This window comes from Canis lupus, chromosome 2 (genome assembly GCF_048164855.1).
Source record: "Canis lupus baileyi chromosome 2, mCanLup2.hap1, whole genome shotgun sequence".
NCBI classification, from domain to species: Eukaryota; Metazoa; Chordata; class Mammalia; order Carnivora; family Canidae; genus Canis; species Canis lupus.
Window position 1 is genome coordinate 58,322,065 of NC_132839.1, and position 11,259 is coordinate 58,333,323.

The window sequence follows — 11,259 nt, forward strand, 5'->3', positions numbered from 1 at the left end:
ACGGCAGCGCTCCCTGACGCTGTGGGGTTCAGCGGGTTGTTGTTCTGGCAGCAGGCAAGAGGAGCCTCTGGCACCTGGGGACACCCACCTGGAGGGAGATGCCACCTGCCTCTTTGTTCCGCTGAGGCTCCTCACAGAGCCAGCAGGGTCTTCCAAGAGGTGGGGGTGTCCTCCAAGTTCCCCAGACTAACCACGTGTCACTTTGATCACCTTAAATCAGTCATAGGATTTTTAGAGCTGGGTCTATGCTCAGAAGGGGTTCTTCAGATCCCTTTCTAAGGAGAAGAAGCACCAATACTTTTCTAAGGAGAAGAAGCACAGGTGGGTGAGGACAGCGCCCCCCCTTGGGGGTTGTCCCATCTGAGCATTGATTTTCTCCAGTAGAAGAGCTCTGTTAGAAGCAAGCAGGAGCCACAGCTTGAATTGGAACCTTCCATCCCATCCCCATGGAGTCAGCAGAGCTTCTCTGTTTTTATACTTTCGACTTACAGTCCCCGTTCAAAGTCCACTTTCAAAAACCTCCCACATTCAAATTTGTCTCCTTTATATCAGTGAAAAAGGACGCAAGATCCTGGAAATAATTTATCGAGTCTTATACCTCAAAATAAGCTATTTTTCCTTCTTGCCAGCTTCTATAGAATCGGAAGAATCTTGGGTGCATAGATTGACGGACAAGGTTGGAAATAAAAAGCCCATTTTTTTGCAAGAAGTTCACACCTCTCTTTGTCTCCTGTGCTGGTCAGCTACAGCTTGAGTCTTCTGAGCCAGTATCTGTCACATACACTTGTCACCAGTAACCCACACACCTCATGTTTGTGAGACAATCACACACAGCATACTTCTGGCATCATCTTATTAAAAACTGTTGACACCAAGCCCAGCAAGACATCCAGAATCTTAAGACATAGCAAGACAAGCCACAATAATATGAAGCTGGCACTAGTAATATGAATGCCGAAAGCAAAATGAAATGATCCAAGGCAGAGGTTTTCAAACGGTGCTCCTTAGAACCCACAGAGCTCTGTGGAACTCCTGGGGGACCTCGAGATAAAAACGTCCTCCCAGCCACAGCCACTTTTTATCTGGTTTGTAAATGAGATGTAGTAAGACTTTGTTGGGAAAAAAAATTATGGTTATAGTAGTTGAAAACCACAAGTCTATGAAACTAAAGACACCAGGTGCTCAGAAGGACTCTCTCTTCTGCCTGGTATGGTTCAAGGTCTGGGTGGGTAAGGGCGCTTATGCACCTGGGACAGGTAAGGAGCTTCCTGAACATGATAGGTTGTGGGACATAAGAGGTTTATGCCTGCCTGGGCTTCTGGATCTTTCCCTGAGGCCTTTTCTCTGTGTGGAACACCTTCTGAATTCTGCTCCCCAAATCTCACGTTGCCTCATGGGAAAATCCCTATGAACCCCTGCTAATCCTGCCAGAAGCACTGTATGCCCCCCTTCCTGGGGAAGTCCTCTGGCTTCCCTTGTCCCCAGCAGGTTCCTGGCCCACCGATCCTCCTGACCCACGTGTCTCAGCCCTCATCACACCATATGGCAGCTTCTGACCTAGGCGGCTGTTCTCCCAGCCAGACTGTTGTTAGCTCTGAATGCCAGGGACCATTTATTTAATCCCACCTCCTCCCATGGCTAACACAGGACCTCCATGTAAAAGATGATCAAAATTTTGTACTCAATTTTTTTTTCTGCCTCCAGATGCGGCAGTGGATGACAGGATGCGATCGCACACCTACGTTCTGGGCTGACCATCATGCATGCTCATCCTGCAGGAATGTCACAGGGAGGGGGGCTGAGCAAGAGAACGGAGGTTTAAATTTCATTTTTAGGTTCAAAAAAAAGTTGTGATTTTTAGAGGCAAGTAAAGTTGTCTAAATGTAAACATGCATTCTCTGTGTCTGGAACCAGAGTGAGATGAGACTCCCCAAGTGATCTCTTAATACCAGCAAAATTACATTCAGATGCCTCTGCCAGGCAAAGATAAATTGCCATTTGCACAATGGTCTTGCACTTAAAAGTAACTCGGTTCAGAGAGCTGGAAAATTTATTATGACAGGGAAAAGGGGATGATATTTAGTCTACTGATAAGACAGTTTAGGAGCAACAATAATTACCTCCAAGAATTTGAGGGGTCATTATAAGGTCATTAGGAGGACACAGGCCAGCTGGACTGCATGCATTCAGACACCAGAAACTGACTTAACATAGACCAAGAAGGGCTGAGCTGGATTATAGGAAGGCAATGATGTACCCCTGGCACCTCCCAAGGAGCTCGGTGGGCCACGGCATCACTTGAGAGTTGGTTAGGAAAGCAGACTCTTGGGCCCCTCCCCAGTGCAGCCAATCAGAGTTTGCATCTTCACATGCTCCCCAGTAATTCTACATAGTCCAGTCTAGGAGGCACTGGCCACTGTGCTTTGCCCAGTTTTGGGCCCAAGCCTTACAGCCAACAGCAGGAACTCCTGAACCCAGACAAGATCAAACAGTGTGACAGGCTCCCGGGGAAGCTCAAAGCCCTCCTGCCCCCTCGAGATGTCTAGGAACAGGAGAGGCAGGCCACTTTACACTGGCGAAGGACCAGCTTCTAGACGTGCCTTCCCCATAACACAAAATGCCTAATGGCCAAGCTCTCCTACAGACAGCCGAGAGAAACACCTGGGGTTTTCAAAAGCAGTTGTCTGATAAAAGCACTTTAAACCAAGTTATATCTAAATCAGTCCTGTGGCTGCCCTTGCAAAGATTCAGAGATAACACCTCAGCAGTTTTCCAGTGCAGGAGGAGCCAGACTGTTGGAGCTGGAGAGAAGGAGACCTCCTCCCGGGGAGTGCTGGGGGGAGGCTGCTGTGCTCTCCAGGGCTCATGCACCTGCAGGGGCTGGGAGGGAAGGGAGGACCTGTGTGCCTGCAGCCACGTTGAGCCTCGACAGAGCCCTCAAAACCATCAGGCGGCATGGGGGCAGCCCATAAACATCTCTGTTCCTCTTAGGAAAACAACCCACACACTTGTGTTTCTCTGGGGCTGTAACTACCAATGCATTCGTTCTACAATGTGCTGCTCTGCCAATACCACAGAGGGGGCTACTCAAGCAGCGGGGTTCAGAGAAGGCTGAGAATGACTGAGCTCACCCCACTCGTCTTGCTGGCCTTTCCCAAATGCCACTCTTGCTGTCTGACCTGCCCCAGAGGCTCAGACCCAGAGTGCCACAGGGCCTATGGAGAGCCCCCTGCCACCTCCGAGGCAAGTTCCTCCCCTCACTGGCCCTGACTCCAAGGGGGTTCTGTGGTTCAGTTGTCTTCCTACCAGAAAGCTCTGTGTGCTGGATACCGGAACCTGTGTGGAAGCCCAGAGAAGAGAGCCAGGGCTTCAGGGTGAGCTTCAGGGTGAAGCCCAGCCTCCTGCTCCATTCACACCATCAGGCAGACGAAACTCATGGAAAGACTCCCAGCATCTGTGCACCGCATCTGTGAGCTCCATGTCTTTCAGATGGAGGGAGCTAAGATGACTTCTGATCTACCAAGGAAAGACACAGATGAAAAAAATCTAAGAGTACTAGAATATGAAACTGGCAAATACAGACACACACACACACACACACACACACACGTGTACGTACTTTTTTTCAGGAAAAAAATTCTAACTGTGAGATTGGGCCCATTATAATTCCATTATCCAAACTTTATGGTATTCATGATTTTTACCAGACAGAATCCCAAATGCAGAGCTGGAGAGTATCTTCAAATCCAGCTGGGATCAAATAACTAGCCAATGTTCCAGGCAGACCTGTGTCCCAGGCAGGATCTCACAGCCAAGCAGGGCTCCACCATGAAGGGATGTGCTGCCTTTTGCATGGGGAGGACCCCACATGAGCTTCCCAGACAAGGTGCTGTCCAGTGCAGCAAACCCTCACTCCACCCTGCAGTGATCCAGAAACAGGGGCCATGGAGGCCACTCCCCATCAAGACCCGAGAAAATTCATCCCCGCCCCCGCAGCAAGACAAGGAGGGCTTTTGGAAATCCTGGGTTGTTTTGAGAGAAGTGTCAGGAAGAATTATTCCTCTCATCTGGAGGGCTATGCCAATATTTTGAAAATGACTTACTTTGTCTTTCTTCCAAGTGGTAGAGGTGAGAAAAACAGGTGCCTGATTTGTCTCACTGAAAGTTCTTCTGTTTATCCTTGAACAACATTTTTGTTGGCATTGTGATCAACTTCAATACTTTCATCCACAAGTTCTCCAACATGAACATAGAGTGGGAAACGGAGTCTCCCTGTCAAACAATTGCTGGTTAGTGGAGAGAGCAGAGGGCAGGTGCTGCAAAAGAAACTTTGAAATACACCTGTGATCACTGCCATTTTAAGAGTGTTCTCTGTACTCCATGAGGGGCTAAGTGGTTTACATTGTGCCATTTTAGTTCTCGTTGGCAACTCTGCCAGGGAGAGTGTGTGGTCCCATGTTACAGATAAGGAAGCAGGCACAGAGCTCAAGTACCTTTAACAAAATCACACACGCTTCCTCAAAAAAAAAAAAAAAAAAAAAGGATGCTTGATTTTTTTTTTACTTCTCCATGGACCTCCATCAGTCATCAACAGAATCAGACCTTGGACATGCCTTACAATTTTATGATAGAGGAAGATACACACTTCTGTATAGGTGCAGAGGGCAAAAAGGAGAGCCCCACTCCATGCCATTTCTTAGCCGAGAAAGGAGGTGCCTAATTTGCACAGGTGAACCCCTACAGGTTCTCCCCTCCCTGTTTCCAAGCAACCAACTCGAAAATGCATCAAGTGAACTCAAGAGGAACCTTTGGGAGCTTCTTGAAGAGTGTTTTACACCGTGGAGAAAACGATGTGGAGAAAACAATGAGGATCAGAAAACAGCATAGCTGCTTTTAGCAAATGCATCCAAATACATTCTCCGAAACTTGTTCTATTGGATGCTTCTCCATCCTGTCTCTGTGACTCTGACACTAATATCTCTTCCCAATACCAAATTTGCTAAATAATGTAATAAAATGCAACACAATCCCATGCTGTGTAGAGAGAGCAGTCTGAGCAGTCCCTAATTAGGTCTGGCATGATCTCACTGCCTCATCGGAGGCTCAGGCGTCACACATTTATAATAACACCTCTGAAGGGCCTCTGGGCGCTGCCGAAGAGCCGGAGACCCCCTCCGCGCCACCCCCCATGCCAGAGGTCCGGACGGGGCTCGGCGGCAGGCCCATCGAGGACCCGGTCACCAACCACAGGCTCCCTTTGCCCTCCCGCGGCCTTGGGACAGGTTACAGAGGGCTCTCAAAAACTAGCTGTCCCTGTCCTGCTGCCCTGTGTCTCAACACCTGGCGTCTGGGAGGGAAGCAGGCGACTTCCCGAGACCCAGGGCCGCGGACCCGGAGCGGAGGAAGCGGCTGGGAGCTGTCCATGGTGGCGCCGCGCCTGGGCACGCAGAGCCGCCGGCTTCCAGCCCCCGGGCGCGCCCCGTCGCCTCCAGACCGCGGAATGGAGCCGCTCGCTCCCGGGCTCACCCTCTCGGGGGCTGGGGCTGCAGCCAGGAACTGGCTCAAACATCAAAAGAGTAGTTTCAAAAGAGAGTTCTCACCTGTGGGCATCGCTGGCTGCGCTCTGCGGAGCGAGACTCCGGACCTCAAAGCCTGCTGCTGGAGGCGCGCCTGGGACGGCCGTGGTGTTGGAGCCGCGGGCACCGGCGGCGGGCGCGGAGAGCTGCGTCTGCGGCTGAGGACCTGGGCGCCCTGGGCGCCTTTCTCAAGAGCACATGCGTGCCGCCGGGTCCGTTCCAGAAGGTCTCTGGCCCTCGTCCCCAGGGCGACGAGCTGGAGACCCAGCCACAGCCCTGGCTTGCGCTTCGCCAGGCGCCTGCCTTTCACCTAATTTAACCCTTCCTGAAGCCAGCCGAGGTCCCTTGCCAGGCACCAAAGAACCGTCTCCCAGCAATGCCTGGCTGGCAGTCTCAGTCCAAACGTCAACAGGGGCTGTCACCTCTTTTAACATTTAATTGCACCCCCCCCCAGGTCCCCCTCCGGGGCACCACGCCGCTGGGACCCAGCGCCACCCGGGGAGAGTGCGCGAGCCAGCGGAGCCAGCGGGAGGTGATGGGGACCCCAGAAGGAAGACCTTGCCGAGGCCGAGCAGCAGGGCGCAGACCTGTTGCCAGGCGCACACCCGCGGGTGCACGATGTGCGCGGCTCCCCGCCGGCTGGACCCGCGAGCTGGCCCTCTGTGCGCTCCCTCGCCCGCAAGCCCCTTTCCCGGGCGCCAGACCCCTTCCCTCTGCCCCTGAGAAGGGGGCTGACTCTGCGGAAAGCAAGCCGCCCCCCCCCCCAACACACACGCACCGCCGGTCCTGCTCCTGGGACGCTGGCGCCCCCGGGCACCTGCTGCTTGCAAAGGATCACACGGTTTCGGAGAAACCTCCCAGAGGGCAGGGACAGGGGCGTGCGCCCTTCGACGGGCTCCCAGACGGACGGACAGACCGCAGAGCACAGAGCGCACGGACTGGCAGGAGCCCGAGCCGGGCACCGTGCCCCGGGAGCGCGGGAGGCGCCGGCGCGCGCTGGCCTCCCCCGGGGCTCGGGCTTACCTCGCGGTCGGTGGCCGAGGCGGCGGCACGCCCCAAGGGCAGGAGTGCGCGGCCGGGCCGGGCGGGTGGCAGGGCGACGGGCCCGCGAGCTCCGAGGACGCGTCTGGAAGAGTGGGGCTCCGCGCGCGGCCCGCTCCGCCCCGATGGCCGCAGGCGCCGCGCTCTGCTCGCGCTCCGCTCGCGCTCCCCGGCGCCCGCGCCCCAGCGGCCGCTTTTATAGCGCGCGGCGGGCTCGGCGCCGCCGGCCGCTGGCTCCTCCCCGGGGCCCCAGACGCCCGCCCCCGGCCGACCGCCCCTCGCCGAGGTGGGGCTGGGGCCCGCGCCCCGGCCGGCCCCGGGCGGGCTCTGGCGGCCGCTCTGGGAGGCGCAGACCCGAGCCCGCCGCGCCGGGGCCCGCGGACAGCCCCGCGGCGGCCGGGTGGGGGCGCTGGAGCCCGGGCGCGGACCCGCTCGGCCCCCCGGCCCCGGCCCCCGGCCCCCGGCCCGGCCCCCGGCCACGGGCTGTGGAGGGAAGGCCCTGCGTCGGCCCGAGTGGCCGCGGGGTGGGGTTCAGAGTCTCAGGATCTTCTTTTCTTTTCTTTTTTTTCTTTGTTAACTTATCAAAAAAGTGTGGCCTTGGAGAGACCCTGGTACGCGGGACCCAGCGTTCCTGCAAGAGCAACGCGTTCAAAGAGAACTTCATCTGAAACCAGAGTCAGACACACCAGACAAAGGTCTTAAGCCCCTCTGGGTGGCACTATTCTCATCAAGGAAATGGGTTCTCTGAGGCTTCCTCACCTGACCTACTGGAGGATAGAAATGAGGATAGAAATGAGGCTGCAAGAGCAGCCCGGGTGGCTCAGCGGTTAGTACCGCCTTTGGCCAGGGAGGTGATCCTGGGGGCCTGGGATCGAGTCCCACATCAGGCCCCCTGCATGGAGCCTGCTTCTCCCCCTCCCTCTGCCTGTGTCTCTGCCTCTTCCTCCCTCGCTCTCTGTGTGTGTCTCTCGTGAATGGCCCTTGTCCCCAGGGCGACGAGCTAGAGACTCTTTGGGAAAAAAAAAAAAGAGGTCTTTGAAAAAAAAAAAAATGAGGTTGCAATATGCAGATACTTAGCACATAGTAGGTGCTCTGTAAATTAGAATCCCTCCAGCATCCTCTTTTACTGGACAGATCAAGATCCTCAAGGGTCAAGGGAAACAATGTGACGCCTCTAGATGGTCTCCTGCCCGAGGAAACAGTACAAGTAGAAAGAGCCCATGTCAGATCCCTGGGGCACCTGGAGTCTTTTCTCAAATCTGCCACTAACTTGCTGGGTGACCCGTGGTCATCTACTCCCTTCTCAGGGTCTCTGCTTGTCGTTTGTAAAATGAGGGTTTTGATACCAGTTTTTTTTTTCCATCTGTCCCACTTTTTTGGAGTTTACAACGTAGCCCTTTCACCTTACTAGCTGGAGCCTCCTCGAATATGTTTCTTCCTTCCTTCCAGCCAGCACCCGGTGAGAACCAACTCTGTGGGGAAGGTCCTCATTCTAGGCAGCACACACCAGCCCCATGAAGGCACCACCACCAAACCAGTCAGGCAGAAGCTGCTAGAGTCTGTGTCTGTCTTCCAGGCTGGGGCAGAAGCCCTGACTGCCTGGCTAACCCAGGGAAGCCCTGAGTTCCTCCACAGGCCCTTCCCAGAAAGCTGGTCTGGACCCTCACTGGGGTCAGTGATTAGAATCCTCAACCCTTCCTTGACATCTTGAAAGGTAGCCAGCTGGGTCTTTTGGCAAGCATCCCTCCCCCACCTCTCCTTTCCAGCAAATTTAGATGGAGCTACTACCCACCCTCCTCAACCATCATTTCTAGTTCCCTTCCTTTCTTTAAGAGGAAGCCCAGACACCAGGACCCACAAATATCTGGAAGATGCTGAGGATCTGGGTACTCAAAGAGACGGCAGCTTTGAATCAGTCTTTCTTGGAGCATGGAGAGCTACAGGGGAGAATAGATCTGAGGCCTGCAAGGCATGTGCTCTCTAGTGAGAGGTGAGCTCCACAGGGACCGAGACTCTAAACAGTGAAGGAAGACTCTTGTGTGCTGATGGGCTCTGAGAATTCCTTAGTCATGTTTTCTCAAAGTACATTCCTTGGTATCCAGCTTTCTTTATCACAGACCAATGCCCAGGGGAGAAAGTAATGCTGATGGATTGCAAACAGGCTCCACATGTCTGAAATCAGACCGTATCAATGCCCATTTGGCACTTCCCATCATCATGGGATGGACGTTGACTGCCAGGCAACCCTCTGTGGCAACGTGGGCAGCCTTGGTCCTCTAGAATGCCTTGATGCATGGGCTTGTTCTTGGGAGGGCGAGAGAGCAACTGGTTAGGAAGGGCTGTGTGGGTTTTCTGATTCTTATCAGAACCTCCAGGGGGAGTCTCCAAGCAGGGGAGAAATGCTCCCAAAGGGCGTTACTCCCCCCAGAAAGCCGCAGGGCTCTGGCGGAGGTGAGAGGCAGCCCCTCGGCAACATCCTATGCATTGAACGTCCTGTGTGCTCACTGCGCCCACAAGCTGCCTGGGCCTGGCCTTCTCAGTCTGCTGGCAGGGTGCAAGCCTGGCCCCCAGAGCAGGGTCACTGCCGTCTACCTGCTGACCGGCAAAGCTGGTCTCTGGCCTCACAGCAGCCTCCCTGCGTGGTGTTGGAGAGGCTGGCCGCACCTGTGGCTCCTTCCCGCAGGCCTCCAGACAAGGCAGGCTAGCCTGAGGAAGGGGGAGCGTGGGGAGAGGGGAAGCAGAATGCAGCTGGGGAAAGGAGCAAGAGTGCAGTTCCCTGCAAGGCTTCCAGCAGACCCCACCAAAAATTAAACCGCAGGCATCCCAATCCTGGGAGGAGGAGAGCCACGGGCGTACTTCAATTCCACCAACAGGGGTCGCCCTTGGACACGGAGCCTGAAGCTAGCAGGGGAGGAAGGGGAACTCCAAGCCTGCGCCCTGGGGCCCAGTTTCCAGGACTCATAGCTGGTCAGTTCCTGTTTTGTTGCATGCAGATGAGGTTGCCAGCCGAGAAGAGACGAGTCCTTAATTTTTCTGGTGAGTGGAGGTCTGTGTTGGAATTTGGGACGGGAAGGCTTCCAACAGGGGCCAACCCCCTGTAAGCTCTGAGTGTGGATTTCTACATCTCCCTCACCAAACTCATCATTGCCATAGAGAAAGAACATTCTTTCCTGCGTTTTTAAATATCTAACATACTTGTGTTTTCACATCACGCATTTCTTTCTCCTGAATGCAGAGACTATGTTGTGTTCCTGGCAGGAAAAAAAAAAAAAAAAAAAAGAAGGAAAGAAAACCTCGGAAAATTCAGAAAATGGACAAAGGAGATCACCTAATTGCAAACCTAATGTGTGTCTATTACCAAAAGTTTGAAAAATATGGAAAAGCACAGAGGAAAAATATCACTGCTACTCAAAGATCATCTGTCAACTTGCAGTAGACAGCCAAGTGTTCTTCCAAGTCTAAGTTACATAGATAGATGCACGAATGCATACGTGTAAGTTTTCCGTAAGCAGTTTGCTGTTTAGCTCAAAATCCTTCTCCACCAGGGTGGGGGGGGGGGGCAGCGAGCAGGAATGGAATCCTCTAAGTTCACTCTTTTACCTACAATAGTCCTTATGGTGTCCAGCAGAGTCAGTAGGCTCGAGGAATTTACACTGTAAATGAATGGATATGCAGAGAAGCATTTTTAATTAAAATAATATGCATGCAGTTCATGGGAAAAGAAACTCAAGTGGTTCATAAACATTTGAAAAGAGGCTCAACTTTGCACACAAAGAAATGCAAATTAATACTACACTGAAATACCTGTGGATTGGCAAAACTCCAGAAGTTTGATGTTCTTGCCTTTGTTGGGGGATCTGGTGAGGGTAGAGAACAGACTCTTGCCTCAAACATTGCTGAGGAAAGCTTAAATCGGTACAATCTCTGAGAGCAGTTTGCCAAGATTTATGAAAATGTATAGGAGATTTGACTCAGCAAGTCCACTTCCAGGAATTAATCCTATAGACATATTTGCACAACATGTGAAATGACATGTGCAGAGTTATACGCTGCAGCTCTACTTGTAATGATAAAAACTGAGAACAGCCAAAATGCCTAGTAATAGAGCTAATTATGTTATGTCTGTACAGTGGAATACTATGCAACTATTTTTTTTAAGAATAAGCATAACTTTTATGTTTATATTTATATTTTAAAAATCAGGGGCGCTTTGCTGGCTCAGTGGGTAGAGCATGTGATTCTAGATCTTGGAGTCATGAGTTCCAGCTCCACATTGGGTGCAGAGATTACTTAAATAAATCAATTAACTTTAAAATAAAATAAAATAAAATAAAATAAAATAAAATAAAATAAAATAAAATAAAATAGGGGCGCCCAGATGGCTCTGTTGGTTAAGCATCTGCCTTCGTCTCCAGGTCATGATCTCAGGGTCCTGGGATCGAGTCCCACATGGGGCTCCCTGATCAGCGAGGAGTCTGCTTCTCCCTCTCCCTCTCCTCCTCTGCTCATCCTCTGTCTCTCAGATAAATAAATAAAATCTTAAAAAAATAATAAAAACAGAACTACCATATAATCCAGCAATCCCACTTCTGGGTATATATCCAAATAAATTGAAAGCAGAGTATTGAAGGGATATTTGTGT

General features: G+C 52.5%; 1 protein-coding gene across 2 annotated transcripts in view; it reads right to left on the reverse strand.

Moving 5' to 3' along the window:
* The window catches only part of CEMIP (cell migration inducing hyaluronidase 1), a 138,987-nt gene extending 132,217 nt beyond the window's left edge, over positions 1–6,770 (reverse strand). For both annotated transcript variants that reach the window (XM_072801885.1, XM_072801881.1), the window contains exon 1: positions 6,600–6,770. The gene's annotated coding sequence lies outside the window, so the exon portion shown is untranslated. The remainder of the gene's footprint in view (positions 1–6,599) is intronic.
* Positions 6,771–11,259: the final 4,489 nt, after the last annotated feature.